This window comes from Phaseolus vulgaris, chromosome 1 (assembly GCF_051622355.1).
Source record: "Phaseolus vulgaris cultivar YP4 chromosome 1, ASM5162235v1, whole genome shotgun sequence".
Classification (NCBI taxonomy): domain Eukaryota; kingdom Viridiplantae; phylum Streptophyta; class Magnoliopsida; order Fabales; family Fabaceae; genus Phaseolus; species Phaseolus vulgaris.
In genome coordinates, this window is record NC_143498.1 from 12,591,462 (window position 1) to 12,613,549 (window position 22,088).

The window sequence follows — 22,088 nt, forward strand, 5'->3', positions numbered from 1 at the left end:
TGACACCTCATTTATATTATTAACATAGAAAATCATCATTCATTCAAGATAAGTTTTCCATACCCTCATAAATAATTCGTTGTTTGCTAAAAAATCCAAGTGTTTCTTTTCGGTGGATAATGTTGAGTATTTAGGACATTTCATTTCTAAGGAGGGGGTTTCTACAGATCCACGCTAGATTGAAGCTATGACAAATTGTAAATTTCCTACAACCATCAAACAACTGCGAGGATTTCTAAGATCGGTAAGATATTATCGTCCATTTGTGAAAGAATTTGGCTGGATTGCTAAATATTACCGGACAAAATCATTATTAGACTTAATTAGACTTAATTACAGGAATATAATCACTATTAATGAGTCTATAATTAGACTTAATTATAGGAATATAATCACTATTAATGGGTCTATAATTAGTCTTAATTACAGATGTTATGTTAGAAAAAGAATCTGTACGGTTCTGTACGGTTCTAATGCTATGGTTATATATATATATATATATATATATATATATATATATATATATATATATATATATCATTGCTATAGATGAAAGACAGACTGAATAAAACAGAAAATATTCTTTCATGGTATCAGAGCACAAAACTCTGATACCCGACAAACACAAAGCAAAGGCAACGGTGCACAACCATGGCAGATGCACCAGAAAAGAATAATGCCAACAAAGCAGAGCACGAAGGAGGAGGTGCTAAGAAGACCTACTCGCCATATGATCTCAACGCGAGTGACAATCCCGGAAACATAATCACGCAAGTCCAATTGCGCGGAGAAAATTACGACGAATGGGCAAGAGCAGTAAAGATCTCGCTTCGTGCCCGGAGAAAATGGGACTTCATTGATGGAACACATATCCAACCAGAGGATGAGGCACCCGACCTTGAAGATTGGTGGACCGTGCAGTCCATGATTGTCTCTTGGATTCTAAACACCATTGAACCAAGCTTACGATCCACAGTAGCATATGCTGAGACTGCACATAACTTGTGGGAAGACATTAAAGAAAGATTCTCGGTCGTGAATGGACCTAGAATTCAACAACTAAGGTCGGACTTGTCAAGATGCAAGCAGGAGGGAATGGTGGTGGCAACTTACTTTGGAAAATTGAAGGTCCTTTGGGATGAGCTTGCTAACAGTGACAAAATTCCATCTTGTACGTGTGGTGGATGCAAGTGTGGGATTGGTGCTCAGTTGGAAAAACGAAGGGAGGAGGAGAAGGTTCATCAACTCCTTATGGGGTTGGATGACGCAAGCTACGGGACAGTAAGATCAAACATTCTGGCCTCAGACCCATTGCCGTCTCTGAACCGCGTATATGCTATGTTGGTACAAGAAGAAAGAGTGAGAATGATGGCCAAATCAACAGAAGAAAGGGGGTTGGTCGTGGGTCTCGCGATGCAGGCCAACTACAAAGAAAAAGGGCGTGGAGATATGGTAGAAAAATTAATGACGTGCAGTCATTGCGGTAAAAATGGTCACGACATGAAGGGATGCTTCCAATTGATCGGATATCCCGAATGGTGGGGTGACAGACCAAAAAGTGAAGGCAAATGGAACGGTAGGGGACGCCAAGGGATGCGAAACAAAGGTAACCCGACACGTGCAGATGTGACACACGCTAGTGGAAGCAACAGTCAAGCCAACAATGACGACAAGAAACTTGAGATGGCAGGTCTGACCAATGAACAATGGAAGGTATTGGTTGATATGATCAGCAAACAAAAATCAAATGAATAAGAGAAAATGACTGGTAAAAGCATTTGGGATTTGTGGATTATTGACAGTGGGGCATCAAACCATATGACCGGGTCACTGGAAAATTTGAGTGAAAAGGAAACTATACAAGGGTGCCCCGTAGGGTTACCCGATGGTGAACGTGTTCTAGCTTGCGAACAGGGAACAGTGACTCTTGAAGAAGGACTTGAATTGAAAAATGTCCTTTATGTTCCCAAATTAAAATGCAATTTACTTTCAGTACCTCAATTGACGGATGAAGAAAATTGTGTGGTAACATTCACTGATAAATTGTGTATTATACAACACCGCACTTTGAGGACGCTGATTGGAGCAGGTGAACGGAAAGATGGGCTTTATTGGTATCGTGGGGTACGAAAGACTCAAGCATGTCATGTCAAGATGGAAAATCAACTAGCACTTTGGCACCAAAGATTAGGACATCCGTCATTTAAGATTGTGCAAATGCTTCCTGATATAAGTGGGAAATGTACTCGTGATGAGTTGAATAAAGTTTGTGAAGTTTGTGAAAAATCGAAACAAACGAGAGATAAGTTTTTCTTAAGTGCGCATCAAGCTTTGAATATTTTTGATTTAATTCATTGTGACTTATGGGGTCCTTATAAAACTCCTTCATCTTGTGGTGCTTCATATTTTTTGACAATTGTGGATGATTGTTCACGGGCAGTTTGGATCTATTTGTTAAAAGAAAAAATAGAGGTATCAGTGACTTTGAAAAAAAATTTCACACTCGTTGAGAGGCAATACAACAAATGTGTTAAAATGGTTCGCTCTGACAATGGAACCGAATTCATGTGTCTAAAACAATATTTCATTCAACAAGGTATCCTTCACCAAACTTCCTGTGTCGGGACCCCGCAACAAAATGGACGCGTCGAACGCAAGCATCGGCATATTCTGAATGTTGCTCGGTCATTACGGTTTCAAGGCAATCTTCCCATTAAATTTTGGGGGGAATGCGTTTTGATTGCAGGCTACTTAATCAATCTCACACCATCCTCCATTTTAAAAGGAAAAACCCTTTATGAAGTGATCCATGGATGTGTACCCAGTTACGCGCACTTACGAGTATTTGGTTCATTATGTTATGCTCATAATCAAAATAGACAGCGGGATAAATTTGATAGTCGTAGCCGAAAATGTGTGTTTGTCGGGTATCCATATGGCCAAAAAGGATGGAAATTATTTGATTTGGAAACAGAAACTTTCTTTGTCTCTCGTGATGTACATTTTTTTGAAAATAAATTTTCATATTTTGAAGCCAAAAAGATGGACACTGCACCACCATTGCAAAACCCAATTATTGCCAACTCTTTAGAAACTGGAACGGACCCACATTTTCTTCATGAAGTTGCCTCCTCAAACCTAGATGAATGCATCGTCAACCAACCCATTGCATCTCCCATCCCAGCCAAGGAGGATGCTACCCTCACAGATGACTTCGACCACACTATCAACGACTCCGATCCGTGTATAGAAGCCTCGACGCTACCCGCGGATCCACCGCCGCGTCCGACGGAGACGGCGCCGTCGGTTTCTTCACCACCGCTGACGGCCGCGGTTCCCCTTGGGCGAGGGCATCGCGCGAAGCTGCCTTCCGTACGGTTACGCGATTTTGTCGCAGCCACCACGATACCGTCAAGCCCCTCTGTTCCGTCACCTCCTTCAACAGAATCCTCAGGTGTTTCGTATCCTATACATGATTTTGTGAATTGTGATTCCTTTTCTAAACATCATCAAAGTTTTCTTGCCTCTTTACACACCGAGCAGGAACCCCTGTTCTTTTCTCAAGCGGTCCGAGAACCCCGGTGGCGTGATGCTATGGCACAAGAGATTCATGCTCTCGAACTCAATGACACCTGGAAACTCACTGCTCTCCCTCCTGAAAATAAGGCACTTGGGTGTAAATGGATCTACAAAATCAAATACAACTCGGATGGAACAATTGAAAGATTCAAGGCTCGATTGGTAATTCTTGGCAATCATCAAGTGGAGGGTTTGGATTACAACGAGACGTTTTCTCCTGTCGTAAAGACGGTAACCATTCGCACAACTCTAGCAGTAGCAGCCGCAAAAGATTGGGAGCTTCATCAGATGGACGTTCACAATGCGTTTCTCCATGGTGATCTTGATGATGAGGTTTATATGAAACTCCCTCCTGGCTTCCAAGAATCTCAACCAGGGGCAGTGTGCAAGCTTCAAAAGTCTCTATATGGCCTCCGACAGGCCCCCAGGTGTTGGTTTGCTAAACTATCTTCTTCTCTCACTCATTACGGCTTCCAACAATCCCCGAAGGATCATTCCCTGTTTACTCTCAATAATAATGACATACAGTTGGTTGTGCTAGTCTACGTTGATGATCTTGTGATTGCAGGGAATAATGGTACTGCCATCCAATGTTTTAAAGGCTACTTAAATCAATGCTTTCATATGAAAGATTTAGGCCGCCTCAAGTACTTCCTGGGGGTTGAAGTTGCTCGCTCCCCCAACGGAATCTTCCTTTGTCAGAGGAAATATGCCTTAGATATCATTACTGAAGTCGGATTGTTGGGTGCGAAGCCCGCCACTACACCATGTGAAGAAAATCACAAATTGAGCTCCGCTACTGGTTCTTTTCTTTCTGACCCGGCTACTTATCGTAGACTTGTTGGGAGGTTAATTTATCTGTGTTTCACTCGACCTGACCTTGCCTACAGTGTCCAAGCTTTATCTCAATTTATGCAAAATCCACGCTCCGAGCATTGGCAAGCTGCTCTTCGTGTTGTTCGATATTTAAAGGGGCATCCTGGACAAGGAATACTCCTACCTCGAGAGAACAACTTACAACTCTTTGGGTGGTGTGATTCTGATTGGGCAAGTTGTCCACTGACACGAAAATCTCTCACCGGATGGTTTATTCAACTCGGCATTTCCCCAATCTCTTGGAAAACCCAGAAACAACAAACGGTTTCTGCCTCCTCTGCTGAGGCTGAATATCGATCAATGGCTAATACCACCCTAGAATTAAAGTGGATTAAAGACATTCTCGCTTCTCTACATGTTCCTCATCCTGACCCAATTCGTCTTTATTGTGATAGTCAAGCATCACTTCACATTGCTAAAAACCCGGTCTTCCACGAACGCACCAAACACATTGAAGTTGACTGCCACCTTGTTCGAGATGAAATCATTCACAAGCGCCTTCTTCCATCCTATGTGCCCACACATACATAACTAGCTGACCTTTTCACCAAAGCTCTCGGTGCTAAAAAGTTTGGAGCCATCTTGGTCAAGTTGGGCATTCAAGACTTACATGCTCCAACTTGAGGGGATATTACCGGACAAAATCATTATTAGACTTAATTAGACTTAATCACAGGAATATAATCACTATTAATGAGTCTATAATTAGACTTAATTATAGGAATATAATCACTATTAATGGGTCTATAATTAGTCTTAATTACAGATGTTATGTTAGAAAAAGAATCTGTACGGTTCTGTACGGTTCTAATGCTATGGTTATATATATGTATCATTGCTATAGATGAAAGACAGATTGAATAAAACAGAAAATATTCTTTCACTAAACCTTTAACTAATATTTTATATGGACGCCTACAACAACTGAATCTGTTCATAATCTGCAGAAAGTTTTGACTAAAACCTCGATTTTGGCATTTGCCAAACTTTCCGAAAGTATTCATAGTGGAAGTAGATGCTCCGGGGTTTAGTATTATGGTTATGCTGATGCAGGATCAACATGCGACTGCTTTTATCAGTAGAATGTTAAATCTGCAGCAATAATCTTTTATCACCATTTTTCTTCTTTTTACATTCTTATGATGCTTGCTTTACAAGTGGATACATGAACATTGTGGATTGTAATGGAGATTTTCATTAATAAGGTGGTTAACTGAAGCAGATCTGAGGACAAATCCTATTCAAGGAGGAACCCTAATGGAGGATCATCTTCACTTCAACCCATCATACATTTAGTTAAGAGCAAAAGACAAATCACAGAAATATAAAGAAGAGATTTTGTCATAGTTTGTACAAATTGTAAAAAAGTGAAAGTAGTTTTTTCTTTTGACTTTGTATTTCTGAGCCAATTTTAAAGTAGGATATGGTTTACACACTAGTTAGCCTATAAATAAGTGTCTCATACATTAAAAATATAGACTTGTATGATTAATGAATTGTGTTTCTGAATTATCAGCAAATTTCTCCAATTCTCTCTTTGCTAGATGCTCTCTAAGCTTAGTGAAACTCCAAGGAAATTGGCCTAACCTTTTCCTTAAACCTTGCACCATACAACACACCTTTCTCCGTCTATTCCACTTCCATTTCGAGGCAAATCTCCCTCAAGACTTATTGCATCAATCTCCTTCCAAACACTAGAACATATTGCATCATTTATATTGACTCCTAAGTTTAACAATGCATTGTGCACCCGAAGGTTTCCTAGAGCTATTGAAATAGTGAAACTTCCAAGATCCTTCATTTTTCATGATAGGGGTTGATATATTCTTTTATTGCATTCCTTCCTCTCTTTTTCTTATTCTTTTTCTTTAATATTTTCTTCAGATAGAGCCTCCCCTGTTTCAAAGATCAGATGGCTAGAATTTTGACCCTCAATCTCCATATCCCTAAACCCTAAAGAACATTTGTATTAAATTAGATGTAATATATATATATATATATATAAATTAATATAATGAAATGAAATTATTACCGGAGGTTTTGGTATAATTCGAATGAGGTGTCTGGGTCAGGCTACGAATGTTTAAAATGCATCGTTACCTCATCTGAAGGTAGTGGAACACGAATATCAACTACTCGTACTCTTTTCACTGTTATCTTCTTCACATCAGGGAGAGAGGAATGTTATGTAAGGTGGTGGCCTCTTGATAGAATTTCCACACCTAAGGAAACATGTCACCCACTACCAGTAACTCACATTGGCTCATCTAGCCAATGATATCCTCCCTTGATGTTGTAGGAGTCGCACAACTCCCCTTTGTGCTCTTAGGAGTGAGACTAACATGTGCCTCAAGCGGCTCAACACAAACTTGTTGCGATAGAAACTCCTGTCGCAACTTTCACTGCACTCGTTTAGTCTTCTTTCTCATCTCCTCAATTAATTCTTGATGTATCTTACTCGTCAGTTCTGCTTTAGTCTCTGAGGTGAGGGAGGAGGATGAATTTCGTGGTGCAGTTCCGAAATAATGTTTAATTCCAACCCCTTTTTCATCTGAACGAACACGACCACAATGCTCAGGTTGTCCAATTGCTTGAACCAGGATATCACGATGACGAAAATCATATAAGTTTTTAATTTATTTCATGCTTTAAAATAATTGGAAAAGAGGATAAAAATAACTTACAATATGGAAAAGAGGATAAAAATAACTTTCAATTTTTTCTGAGACTGTCCGTGATTGGTCAAAACTAAATGCACTTGACATTTTAATTCGGGCCATCTTCCATTTTTCGTGGTGGAAAGGTGGTGATGGAGGAGAAGTGACCCCTGTATCAATCTCATACCCAGTCCCCTGTCTGGATTGCTCTTTTTCCACCATTGAACTTTCGATACCCCGAGTGACATTCTTTAATGCTATGTCTTGAGCTTTCTTCCGACGATCCTGTCATAAATGAATTAAACAAAGTGAATTAAATAATTTGAAGTTATTAATGTTATATAAATAAAATAGTTAAGTAACTTCACTTACCATCTCCGCTTCACATTTACGACTTTGAACAAAAAGACATCATGTTTCTTCATCAATATTAGCGTACTTTAAACCAGAATTTTGGTCTTTATATTGTTGAACAAGGTGCTTTGATGTCTCCAAATCCAAGTGGTTTTTAAAATTGCTTTGAAAAGCTAAGCTTTGTTTTGGCTTTGTTGTCAAATAGATTCAACCGGTTGTTTCGATAAATCAACTGATTGTTTTTTTGAAAACCTTAACAAAATTTTGTTAAGTGGTTTTAATTTGTTTTAATTGATTCCAACAACTTTTGGTTTTTGACTTAACTGCCTTGACTATTTGATTGGGACATATAAAGGTTGTTATATGCTCCTTTTCATTAACTAGGAAAGAGATCAATAAGAAAAAAAAAATCAAGATTTTAAAAAGCTTTTGGATCATCTCAATTGTGGAATAGGGTTGCATCTTGTACTTTTGAACTTTAAGCCTAGATTTACCCAATTGTATTATGTTCCTCTTCTTCCTTAAATATTGTATTTATGTGTGTTCTGGTATGATACAGTTTCAGAAGATGTTTATGGAAACTATGTGGCTTACCAAAAGTAGTGTGTTCTTGAGGGGTTCAAGATCATCACTTTTGGTGTGTGTTTTGTAATCTAGGTTTGATTACATACTGAATTCTCAGTGGTTAGTTGAGGAATGGATGTAGCTCTTGGTTAAGAGTGAACCAGTATAAACATGTGTGAATTTCTCGATCCCTACACTCATTAAACTGTTTTAACATTGTTTTTCAAATCTATTAGTATAAACAACCTATTGTTTCGTGAAAACAACAGGTTGATTTTCTGGAATCAAATTTAAAACAGTTTTCTATTGTTTAAAAAAAATCTTCAATTAATTGAATCTTCATAGCTTTTCCCTTTACTTTTAATCTATGCGAAAATTTTTAAAAAACAATTCAACCTCGTCTTGTTTAAGGCCTCTAATTCTAACAATTTGCATTAGGAGGTGAGTTCTTGAAAGTCACTCAAGTTTTCGATTCTAAAACCCTTTTTAAAATGGTTGAAAAACTACCCTTTGGGGAGGTGCTTCTATAAACAAGCCACCTTTGTTTTGGGGATTGAGCTATCAATTTTGGAAGGTTAGAATTATAGGTGGCAAAGTGGGTCGGCTGGCCCGCGGCCAACTAAAAAAAATGCGGGGCAGGTTGCTTATTTCAACCCACTGGCTCGCTTAGGCCTGTCACGCATAACCTGCATAACTTTAAAATGTATAAATTTTTTTCTAGACCTCCATTTTCTCTTCATGTAGCCTTATATTTCACATTCCAAAATTTTTAGTAACATCTTATTACGCATGTCTCATGAAAATAATATTATGAGACATTTATCTAATGCATCTAAACAAAATTCAAAATTTTTATTTAATTTTTTTTTAAAAATATTTCTTATGCAGGCTGACCCTAAACCCTAAACCCTTATGCGGGGCAGGCTAGAAAAATCAGCCCCCAAATTCTATGCAAGATGTGCCAACTTGGCCCACTTTTTGCAGGGCGGGCCAGTCCGCATTACCACCCCTAGTTAGAATGAAAATCTTTGTTGAATCAAGATAAAGGAATCTGTGATGCTATTGTAAATGGCCCTTTTGTACCCAAATTTGAAAAAGATGATGTTTTGATTGAAAAACCTTGGTCCCAATGGATTAAGAGTTAAAGTAGTTTGGTAAGCTAAGGGAGCATGAACTTGAGATGAACTGGCTAAATGACCAAGAACATGAAGAAAAGCATGTGAGGAGCATCGCTTTAAGAGTTGTTGGTCATAAGGATGGTCAAAATTCAAGTGAATGCAGTGATGGTGAGGCTTTAAACTTGCTCACAAAAAAGTTAGGCAAATTCTTGATGAAGAATAGTCGGGACAAGAACCAACCATCAAACATGTTTAATAGTAAAAAAGTGAATGTATTCAATTCTACAAACTATACTTGTGTTGGATGTGGTAAACAGGGTCACATCAAGGCCGATTGTCCAAATAATAAGAGCAAGGAGAAAGGGGCAAGCAAGAAGTTTTAAAAGAAGGGCAAAGAAGGAAAAGCCTACACAGCTTAGCAAGATAATGATGATTCATCCTCTAGCTCATCATTAAAGGAAGATGAAGAAGCCAATATGATGGAGGAGGGCCAAGCTCACCACACTATGGACGACAAGATCCAAGTCTAGACCGTCTAGAGCCATGTGGGGAGCGTCTAGACTCAAGAAGGGAGCGTCTAGCACAAGATGAGGGGCGACTAAAAAATGAGCGTCTAGGAGGAAGCCTAGACCGTCTAGGACCTATCACTAGGTCCATGGCCAAGCATCTTCACGCACAATTGGGTCAAGCAACGGATGGGAGGGAGAAGAACTTGTACATGCTACATGGAGGCCCATTAGGGGTGGCTTAGTAGTTAGTGTAGTGTTAGAAAGCATAAACTTGTCTCCTTTTGTTTTTAACCTAGCTAGCTCACGTTTTCTAGAAGATTCTCCACTAGGAACGACCATGTGCTCCATGTGCCATGTGCCTCCACATTTCCATTTCATTTTGCTTGCATTTCATCTTCACTTAGCTTAGCATTTACGGCCTCCTTAGCCTATAAAAGGAAAAGCCCATCACTTGTATTTTCAAGATTAATGAGAGTAATGTTATGCTGCCCATTTAGTGCCATACATTGCCTTTGCCTAGTTTCTAGGACCTAATCTTCTCTTCACCATCTACCAAGAGGGCTGGTCGAACCTCCCTTTTTCCATACACTTCATGCACCTTCAAGGTCACCACAACTCCTAGGAGGACCTTGCCCACTTTCACCATTAGCTTCCGCACCATATTCACAAACATCCAAGAAGAGCTCCTTGAGAATGCCATCATTTGGTATCATGAGCATAGGTTCTTGAAAGATGAGTATTTCTTGGTCATTTTCTTTTTGAGTTCTTCTTTAATTCGTGTTGTTCTTTACATTCCATATTGTCTTGCTGTTTTTTTAATTTTTGCTTTGAATTGGTGTGCTGTTTGGAAATTCCAATCGGTGCATCTTGTTCAATTGTTCTTGAGCAATCTTTGTGCAATTTTTGGTAGGATTCCATACACTTTGTGTTGCTGTTTTTATTTTAGATATTTGAGTCCTTATTGCAATTTTATTTGGTTCATTTTATGTTCATTTGAGTCTTTTAATTTCTGAATCTATATGTGTTTTGTCTAGTCATGTTTTTTCCAAAATGTCATCAAATCATAAGTAGTACTTTGTTTGGCTTATTTGTTTCTTGATTTTGGTCTAAATGTTTGATTTGAATCTGCTGTGTTTTTGATCCTTTGGTGCCTTTTATTTTTTTAGCTTGAGTTCATATTTGTGTTTAGATCTACACAAATTCCTTTTCACCAATTCCATTGTGTCTTTCTTTTGGTATATCTTGCTGTTTTTTTTTTCAGATTTATAGAATCCCCTGTTTTACATAACTCTGTGCTGGCTGTTTTGCTTAAGAAAATTATTTTCCCACATAGGAAATTTCTGATCCTCTGGATTATGCAAGATTGAAGTGTTACAGAAAAGACAAAAAAAGAATCAGTTCAAAAAAGTCAATAGAAAAAAAATGATAAATATTATAAAAACAGTGTGCAAATCTGGCGCTACAACTGGCGTAACTGAACACTGATTTTAGAAAATCTATTAAAACTAAATGGTTCATGCGTTTTGAGTGAAACCAACGCCAGAATTTAGTTAAGATCTTGAATTATTTGCATATAAATTTTCAGAAGCAAATTTTAAAAGGACAGCTCATCATAAATCGGGGAAAATCACGCTCTCTGGCCCACAACAATTATTTCAGTGGTGCTGTTTTTTATTTTGAAATCAATTCTAGTGCTATTCTTAGGATCCATTTTGTGTGCCTACCTTTCTTGAATACCTTTATTTGCTTGTCTAATATTTCTTTGGAACTCTTTCTAGTTGTCACATTTTAACTCCATTTGTGTGGTACTATTTTTTTCCAATTAATTTGTTTCTTGCTTTAATTCTTTGACCTCTAATTTTGGTGGTGGATTGATTCTCAATTGGTGCTTATTTGAGTGGAAATTTGACTTGAGTGAGGTCTAGTTTGCTTGATAGGTGCTGGATTGGAGAATTAATTCCCTAATTCTAAGAGGAACAAAGGCAAGGGCAAAAAACAAATACCTACCAAAAACACCACAAACATTGGAAGGCCCAACAAAGAAAAGACAACCAAGGAAGTGCCAATAGCAAAAAAAAGATCAACAAAGGGAGTTTTCTTTATTTTCTTTGCAACTTAACTTTTGTTAATTACTTCTTTAATTACGTGATTAGATGGTGAGTGTGTCTTCAAGGGCTCCAAGTGTCCAAGAAGCCTCACCTAGGGCCGACTAGTGTAGAACTATCTAGTTTAGCAATTGTTATTTGTTTTAATTGCATCTCTTTGCTTTAGCTAGTTACGTTTTTAATTGTCTTGTATTGCTTAAAGCTTTGTTAATTCTTTGCTTGGTTAATTAGCTAGTTTGCATTGTTTTCTTGCATTAAAATCTGATTTCTCCAACCTAATTGTGTTTTAAGTGGTTTACTAAGAGAAAGCTTTGTGTGAAGACATTGAGGGATAGTCTTTGGCTAAGGCAAGGCTTGGTATTTAAGTAGTCCATTGTGACTCACCTCCCTTACTTGGAAGACTACCTTCTTTGACTTCCCTAAATTTTCTCAAAGTAAAATACTTCTACACACAAAGCTCTAGTCATGTCTTCTTCTTCTCATTCTGCAAAGTCTATTGAAAGTGAGGTAAAATCTTTGAAAACTCTTTTGAAAGAAGTTTCACAAGCTGTGCAAATGATTTCATTTAGACAATTGGAGAATGAGACTAAAATCAATGAGTTGACTAAAGCCAAGGAAGAGAAGTCTCAAAAAAAAAAAAAACTCATACTCATACATCCCATTCTAAAAGTAATGAGACTCTAGGGGAGGGAAGCCTTAGAATCAATGACTATTACCAACCACCCCCTAGAAGAAATAGGCAAAGGGAGGAAGAGGGCCCAAGGGAGGTTAGAGTACACCTACCTCACTTCCATGGTAAGGAGAATGTAGAAATCTACCTAGATTGGGAGATGAAAGTAGAGCAACTCTTTGCTTGCCATAGGGTGAGTGAAGAACGTAAGGTACCTTTAGCCACCCTTAACTTCCAAGGGAATGCCATGTATTGGTGGACCTCTCTCGAAAGAGAAAGACGTCTTCATAGGGAACCTCCCATTGAGTATTGGAATGACCTTAGGGGAGCCCTAAGACGTCGACATATACCCTCATACTACTATAGGGAGTTAATGGACAAGCTCCAAAGACTCCAACAAAAAAGTATGAGTGTAGAGGAGTATAGGCAGAAAATGGAGCTCTACATGATGAGAGCATCCATTAGGGAAGAGGAGGACACCACCATAGCTAGGTTCCTTAGTGGCCTTTCTCTTGAGATAAGAGATAGGGTATAACTCCTTCCCTACCAAGACTTGAATGACTTGGTTCAACTTTGCATTAAAGTTGAACAACAAATTTTGTGCAAAACTTCAAGTCAAAGGGTGAGTTCCTACTCTAGCTTTTACCCCAAGAAAGAATATAGAAGGGAGGGTAGCACATCAAGAGAAAAACCAAAAGAAACTACCAAACCCTTAGCAAAAGAAACCTCCACCCCACCCATCCGAGCTAGAGATGTTAAGTGTTTTAAGTGCTATGGAAGAGGGCATGTGCAAGCACAATGCCCAAACCAAAGGACTTTGTTTTTAAAGGGTGTAGATGAATACACTAGTGGCGAGGATGAGCCTAGTGAGAGAGAGGAAGGGGGAGAGGATGAGAGGGTAGCTCCATTAGAGGGAGAATTGCTCATGATTAGGAGAACCCTCAACAATCACCCTAGCACATCCATGGAAACACAAAGGGAGAACATCTTTCATACAAGATGCAATGTTTTAGAAAATATATGTTCCCTCATTGTGGATAGTGGATCTAGTTGTAATTGTTGTAGTGCTAGAATGGTTGATAAGCTTAATCTACAAGTAGTTCCTCACCCAAAACCTTACAAACTACAATGGATTAATGAAAATGGGGAACTAAGTGTAGATAAACAAGTGGAAATCAAGTTTTCCATAGGGAACTACAAAGACAAAGTTTTATGTGATGTAGTGCCTATGGAAGCTTGCCACATCTTATTAGGTAGACCATGACAATTTGACAAGAAAACCTTGCATGATGGTCTCACTAACGAGATTTCCTTCACCCATAAGCATAGGAAATTTGTACTTAGTCCTTTACCACATTCTCAAGTGGTAAAAGACCAAATACAAATAAAACATAAGAGGGATGAGGAAAACAAAAAAAAAAGTGCTAGAAAAAGAGAAAATCCTTAGGGATAGAAAGGCGTGGGAGAAGAGTGTTCCTTCTCACAAGGTTGCTCAACAAGAAAAACCTTTTGAAAACGTTTTGGAAAATTTGCTTCTTGTTGAACAACCAAGCCTAGTCTTTTGTAAAGGAACACTTACATGCACTGCCACAAGTGATGGACTCATGAGTCTACCTCCTCAAGTAGAAAAACTTTTAAGTGAATTTGAAGATATATTCTCTAATGAGGGACCTATTGGACTTCCTCCCATTAGAGGTATAGAACATCAAATTGACTTCATTCCGGGGGCAAGCCTACCAAATAGGCCCGCTTATAGAACAAACCCCGAGGAAACCAAGGAGATAGAGTCACAAGTTCAAGACTTGTTGGAGAAGGGTTGGGTTCAAAAGAGCCTAAGCCCTTGTGTTGTACCTGTCTTGTTGGTGCCCAAAAAAGATGGAAAATGGCGCATGTGTTGTGATTGTCGAGCAATCAACAACATCACCATCAAGTATAGGCATCTAATCCCACGGCTTGATGAACTACATGGGTCAACCATATTCTCTAAAATTGACCTTGAAAGTGGATATCACCAAATTAGAATCAAAGAGGGTGATGAATGGAAAACCGCTTTTAAGACCAAGTTTGGATTATATGAGTGGTTGGTGATGCCCTTTGGGCTCACTATTGCCCCTAGTACATTCATGAGGCTCATGAATCATACCATGAGAGATTGTATAGGTAAATATGTAGTAGTTTATTTTGATGATATCCTAGTGTATAGCAAAACCCTAGAAGACCATCTAAATCACCTTAGGGAAGTTTTTCTAGTGCTTAGGGAAAATAGTCTTTTTGCCAATAGGGATAAGTGCACCTTTTGTGTAGATAGTGTAGTTTTCTTAGGTTTCATAGTTAACCAAAGGGGGGGTGCATGTTGACCCCGAGAAAATCAAATCCATCTGAGAGTGGCCCACTCCACAAAATGTAAGTGATGTAAGGAGTTTTCATGGGTTAGCTAGCTTCTATAGAAGGTTTGTGCCTAATTTTTCAAGCCTAGCTTCTCCTTTGAATGAACTTGTAAAAAAAGATGTTGCATTTTGTTGGAATGATAAGCATGAGCAAGCCTTCCAAAGGCTAAAGGCTCAACTCACCAATGCACCAATTCTAGCTCTTCCAAATTTTTCCAAAACTTTTGAGATAGAATGTGATGCATCGGGAGTAGGCATAGGTGCGGTATTGTTGCAAGGTGAACACCCCATTGCATATTTTAGTGAAAAACTCCATGGTGCCACCCTAAACTATTCCACCTATGACAAAGAGCTCTATGCTCTTGTGCGAGCCCTAAAGACTTGGGAACACTACCTTGTGTCCAAAGAATTTGTCATCCATAGTGATCACGAGTCTTTAAAATATTTAAAGGGCCAACACAAGCTCAACAAGAGACATGCTAAATGGATGGAGTTTCTTGAACAATTTCCTTATGTAATCAAATACAAGAAAGGAAGCACCAATATAGTGGCCGATGCTCTTTCAAGGCGGCATACACTCTTTTCAAAATTGGGTGCCCAAATTCTTGGATTTGATCACATAAGAGAGATTTACCAAGAGGATCAAGAACTCTCATCCATCTATGCCCGATGTCAACATAGAGCGCAAGGAGGTTACTATGTGGCCGAGGGATATCTTTTTAAAGAAGGAAAACTTTGCATTCCCCAAGGCACACATAGGAAACTCCTTGTCAAGGAATCACATGAGGGGGGACTCATGGGCCATTTTGGAGTTGATAAGACTCTAGACCTTTTGGAAGAAAAATTTTGTTGGCCACACATGAGAAAAGATGTCCAAAGACATTGTTCTAGATGCATATCATGTTTAAAAGCAAAGTCTAGAACAATGCCTCATGGACTCTACACTCTCTTGCCGATTGCAAATGCTCCTTGGGAAGACATTAGCATGGATTTCATTTTAGGACTCCCTGGGACTGCAAGAGGCCATGATTCTATCTTTGTGGTAGTGGACCGTTTTAGCAAAATGTCCCATTTTATTCCTTGCCACAAAGTAGATGATGCTCAAAATATTTCTAGACTCTTCTTTAGAGAAGTGGTGAGACTTCATGGTCTCCCTAGAAGTATAGTATCCGATAGAGATCCCAAGTTCATAAGCCACTTTTGGAAAACTCTTTGGGGCAAACTTGGAACAAGACTACAATTTTCAACTTCTTGTCATCCTCAAACGGATGGCCAAACTGAAGTAGTCAACCGATCTCTTGGGACTATGCTTAGGGCTATCATGAAGGGAAACCATAAATCTTGGGATGAGTATCTTTCCCACATTGAGTTTGCTTACAATCGAGTAGTCCACAAGACTACTAATTGATGGCATTTCATGTGTTCTTCTTGAATCAAAGTAGTAAAAATGATGCGGAAGCAATGGGTGAGTGAAACAAAGCCCTCCTAGGAGTTGTGATGGCTTTGAAGGTGCATGATGAGTATGGATTAGAGAGGTTCGGCCAGCTCTATGAAGAAAGGTGAAGGGAGTGAAGTTTATAGCCTAGATTTCTAGGAGAAGTAAAGCTAGTGCACAAAATGGGCAGCATAACAATACTCAAATAAACTTGTCCAATACAAAGAGATAGCCTTCCTATTTATAGGCTATTTGGGCTTAAATGTTAAGCTACATTTCTAAGGAAAAGAAAACCAAAATTAAATCTAAATTCTAAGCCATGTGCCATGCAATGACCGGCCACACAACCCTAGGTTCTAGAAGGTTTCCTTCACAAAGTTCTTTCTACACTACCTATCTTACTAAGTACCCCTAATGGGCCTTTTATGCAACAAAGCCTTTTCTCTCCCAAACCGTAGCTTTGGCCCTTGTGTGTGTGAAGCTAGACGGTCTAGGACTCTTCATAGATGCTCCTCATGTAGCCTTGGCCTAGACGCTCCTCATCATGGCTAGACGCTCCCTTTGTGAGGCTAGACGCTCCTTGTGAGGCTAGACGCTCCTTTTGGAAGGCTAGACGCTTCTTTGTGAAGGCTAGACGGTCTTGGTCTTGGAAGCTTGGCTTTCATAGTGTGGTGAGCTTGGGCCTTCCTCCATCATCCCCTCCCTCTTGAAAAGGATTTGTCCTCAAATCCAAGGCTTTGCTTAGGGGGTGGTTGTGGCTGGATGGTGTCCATCATCTCCTCCGGCTTGAGAAGATCTATCCTCAGATTTGCATTCTTGATCTCGGATAGCAGCCTCTTGCTTCGTCAAGGTGTGTCCTCCCGGATCAAATGTCAATCTATGTGACCCTTGAAACAAAGCAAAGGAGTGAGGGTGATCTTTTGAAAAACAAATAAATGTGGGAAGTTGCCATTTTTGTTTTTCTCTTGTTGTGGCCAACTTCTCACAATACCTCCCTTTTGAGGGTTGTAGGTGCCCTCTAATCCTCTTATGTTTTCTAAAATTTTCAAAAGGAGTTACTTTTCCCTTAGGCATAATCTTTTTAAGACAGAGTAACAACTTTATAAAAGCAAGAGGACATAGAACACATACAACTTCGAATGGAGAAATATGAGTAATTTTGTGGATTACTCCTTTGTATGCATGCTTATAAGGGAAAGGATTCTTATCCCAAGATTTGTGAGTGTCTCTCATGATTTCGTGAAACATAGAAGAAAGAGCTATGTTTTCAAATTTTGGAGCTCTATCTATTATGTTGGAAAATAAATCATGGAGGCTTGTCACATTTCTTAGGAAGAGGTTATCCACATCCTTAAAGAAAGAAAAACCCTTTGTTGTCCTAGGAAGCGCCAAAATGGAATGTGTGTCTTCCCAAAGATCTTTTACAAAAGGTGAAGGAGGATAGAGTTCGTGGGACGTTGCTTTAGGTGTAGTTTGAAAACAAGGGTTGTACCTAAAGTAATGTCTTTGAACTTTGTTGCTCATGGGTGACAAAAGTTTTCCTCTTAAAAGCTCTAGATTTTGGTCAACTCTCTTTTGCCCCATGAGTTCTCCTTCTTGATCTATGCAAGCTTCTTTTAAAGACTTTTCTTTTGTGCTCATGCTTGCAGGTGTTCCTTTACAAAAAGGAAGGCTAGGTTGTTCAACAAGAAGCATGTTTGTAATGGTATTTTCAAGGTGCTTGTCTTGTTGGATGACCTTGTGGGAAGGAACACTATTCTCCCACGCCTTTTGTTTCCCAAAATTTTGTTCTTTTTCTATTTTTTCTTCATCCCTTTTGTGTTTCATTTGCATTTGGTCTTTTACCACTTGGGAATGTGGTAAAGGGCTAAGTACAAACCTTTTATGCTTGTGGATGAAAGAAATCTCGTTAGTTAGACCATTATGCGTGGTTTTCTTATCAAATTGCCATGGTCTACCTAATAAGATGTGGCAAGCTTCCATAGGTACTACATCACATAAAACATTGTCTTTGTAGTTGTCTATAGAAAACTCGATCTCCACTTGTTTGTCTACACGTAGTTCTCCATCCTCATTGATCCATTGTAAATTGTAAGGTTTTGGATGAGGAACTACTTGTAGTTTTAATTTTTCAATCAATCTAGTGCTACAACAATTGCAACATGACCCACCATCCACAATAAGAGAGCATATATTTTCTAAAACATTGCATCTAGTATGAAAAATGTTCTCTCGTTGTGTTTCAATGGATGCACTAGGTTGATTGTGGAGGATCATCAATAAGTTCCCCTCCAAAGGATTTATCCTTTCTCCTTCCCCTTTTTCTTGGGTACTAGGTTCATCTTCACCACTTGTGTATTCATTTTCTCCTTTTAAAAACAAAACTCTTTGGTTTGGACATTGTGCTTGCACATGCCCTCTTCCAAAACATTTAAAACATTTGGTGTCCCTAGTACGGATGTATGGGGTGGAGGCATCTTTCACTAAGGGTTTGGTAGTCTCTTTGGATTCGTCTCTAGGTGTACTACCCTCCCTTTTAAAGTCTTTCTTTGGATAAGAGTTGGAGTAAGAACCCACCCTTTGACTTGAAGTTTTGCGCAAATTTTGTTGTTCAACTTTAATGCAAAGTTGAACCAAATCATTCAAGTCTTGATAGGGTAATAGTTCTACTCTATCTCTTATCTCAAGTGATAGGCCACTAAGGAACCTAGATATGGTGGTTTCCTCCTCTTCTCTAATGGAGGCTCTCATCATGTAGAGCTCCATCTTTTGTCTATACTCTTCTACGCTCATATTCTTTTGTTGGAGTCTTTGGAGCTTGTCCATCAACTCCCTATGGTAGTAAGAAGGTATATGTCGACGTCTTAGGGCTCCCCTAAGGTCATTCCAATATTCTATGGGAGGTTCCCTATGAAGACGTCGGTCTCTCTCTAAAGAGGTCCACCAATACATAGCATTTCCTTGGAAACTAAGGGTGGCTAAGGGTACCTTACGTTCCTCACTTACCCTATGGCAAGCAAAGAGTTGCTCTACCTTCATCTCCCAATCTAGATATATTTCTACATTTTCCTTTCCATGAAAATGAGGTAGGTCTACTCTTGTTTCCCTTGGCATCTCTTGTTCCCTTTGCCTAGTTCTTCTAGGGGGTGGTTGGTAATAATCATTGATTCTACGACTTCCCTCCCCTAGAGACTCAATACTTTGAGAATGGGATGCATGAGTTTTTTTTGATTTTTGTGCTTTTTGTGACTTCTCTTCTTGAGCTTTAGCCAACTCATTGATTTTGTTCTCATTCTCCAATTGTCTAAAAGAGATCAATTGTACCGCTTGGGATACTTCTTTTAAAAGAGTTTTCAAAGATTTTACTTCACTTTCTATAGACTTTGGAGAGTGAGAGGAAGAAGACATGGCTAAAACTTTGTGTATATAGGTGTTTTACTTGGAGAAAGTTTAGGAAAGTTAGAGAAGGGAGTTTTCCAGGTAAGGGAGGTGAGTCACAATGGACTTCTTAAGTACCAAGCCTTTTCCTTGCCAAAAACTTTCCTCCAATAACTTCACACAAAATTTTCTCTTAGTAGAACACTTAGAACACAAGAAGTTGAGAAATCAAAAAGCAAGAAAACTATGTAAGCTAGATATGCAGCAAAACTAGTCGGTATAGCACAAAATTAAACAATATTAAACATGCAAAACGTTTCTACCAAAACAAAAGAAATACAAGTTCAAACAAGCAACAAATTACTAAGCAAAATGACTATGCTATTCGGCCCTAGGTGAGGCTTCTTGGACACTTTGAGCCCTTGAAGACACACTCACCGTCTAAAACGTAATTTAAAAGAGGTAATTAACAATAAACCAAGTTGTAAAGGAGATAAGAAAACCCCCTTTGTTGTTCCTCTTTTTGGTTAGTGCACTTTCTTTGTTGTCTTGATTGTTGATCTTCTAGGTGTTTGTAGTGTTTGTTTCAAGAAGCTTGTTTCGGCCTTAGCTTGACTCCTCCTTAGAAAGTTGGCTTTAATTCTCCAATTTCCAGCACCTATTCACAAGGCCTTAACCTTAAACCAAGTCAATTTCCATGCACATAAGCACCAAGAGAGAATTAAATTCCAGCACCCACAAAAGAGAGGTCAAGAAACAAAAGCAAGAAACAAATTTAATTGAAAGAAAACAGTATCACCAAAAGGATTTATAATATGAAAACTTAGAAAGAAATTCAAGAAATTAAAGCAAACAATTAAAGGTACTCAATAAAAGTTGGCACACAAAAGGAATTCCTAAAGAAAAGCACTAGATTAGATGACCAAATAAAAAAAACAGCACCACTGGAAAATGTTGTGGGCCAGAAAACAGTTTTGTTCCCCGATTTATGCTGAGCTGTAATTGTAAAATTTGTTTCTGAAATTTGGATACAAGAAAATTCAGGATCTTAGCTAAATTTTGGCTTTGGAATCACCTAAAACAAATGCACCATTTTTTTTTAATAATTTTTGCAAATTTGGTGTGCAGTTAGGCCAGCTGTAACGCTCAAGATTCGCACTCTGATTTTGTGAGATTTATCATTTTTTTTCTGTTGCTCCTTTTGACCTCATTCTTTTTTTGTCTTTTCTATAACACCTTAAACTTGCATTTTCCAGAGATTCAGAATTTTCCTATGGGTGGAAATTTTTTTATAAACAAAACAGCCCAGAACAGAGAGGTGTTACAGGGGAAAACTGGAAAACTGGAAGAAAACAGCAAGATAACCAAATTAACACAATGGAAAATGTGAGAATGGAAATTGTGTATGAACTAAGACACAATTATGAACTCAAACTAAAAATAAAAAGCACCAAAGGATCAAAATAACAGCAGATTAAAGCAATATAAAGAGACCCAAAACAAGAAACAATCAAGCCAAAAAATAGGACTACTAAGAATTGATGACAATATGGATGAACATGACTTGACAAAACATGTATAGATTCAGAAAATTAAAGACTCAAAGCATAATATGAAGCAAAATAATGAAAGTAATAAAGACTCAAAGCCTAAAACAAAATAGCAACACAAAGGTGTATGGAATCCTATCACAAATTGCACAAGAACTTGTTCAAGATCAAATGAACAAGAGTGCTTGGGTTGGATCTTCCACAAAGCACACCAAGAACAAATTAAAATATAAAAACAGCAAGACAAGTAAGGAATTGAAATGACAAAGATGAAAATAAAGAAGAACTGAAATTAAAAAGACAAGCTACTCATCTTGAAGAACCAATAGCTCATGATACCAAATGATGGCATTTCATGTGTTCTTCTTGAATCAAAGTAGTAAAAATGATGCGGAAGCAATGGGTGAGTGAAACAAAGCCCTCCTAGGAGTTGTGATGGCTTTGAAGGTGCATGATGAGTATGGATTAGAGAGGTTCGGCCAGCTCTATGAAGAAAGGTGAAGGGAGTGAAGTTTATAGCCTAGATTTCTAGGAGAAGTAAAGCTAGTGCACAAAATGGGCAGCATAACAATACTCAAATAAACTTGTCCAATACAAAGAGATGGCCTTCCTATTTATAGGCTATTTGGGCTTAAATGTTAAGCTACATTTCTAAGGAAAAGAAAACCAAAATTAAATCTAAATTCTAAGCCATGTGCCATGCAATGACCGGCCACACAACCCTAGGTTCTAGAAGGTTTCCTTCACAAAGTTCTTTCTACACTACCTATCTTACTAAGTACCCCTAATGGGCCTTTTATGCAACAAAGCCTTTTCTCTCCCAAACCGTAGCTTTGGCCCTTGTGTGTGTGAAGCTAGACGGTCTAGGACTCTTCATAGATGCTCCTCATGTAGCCTTGGCCTAGA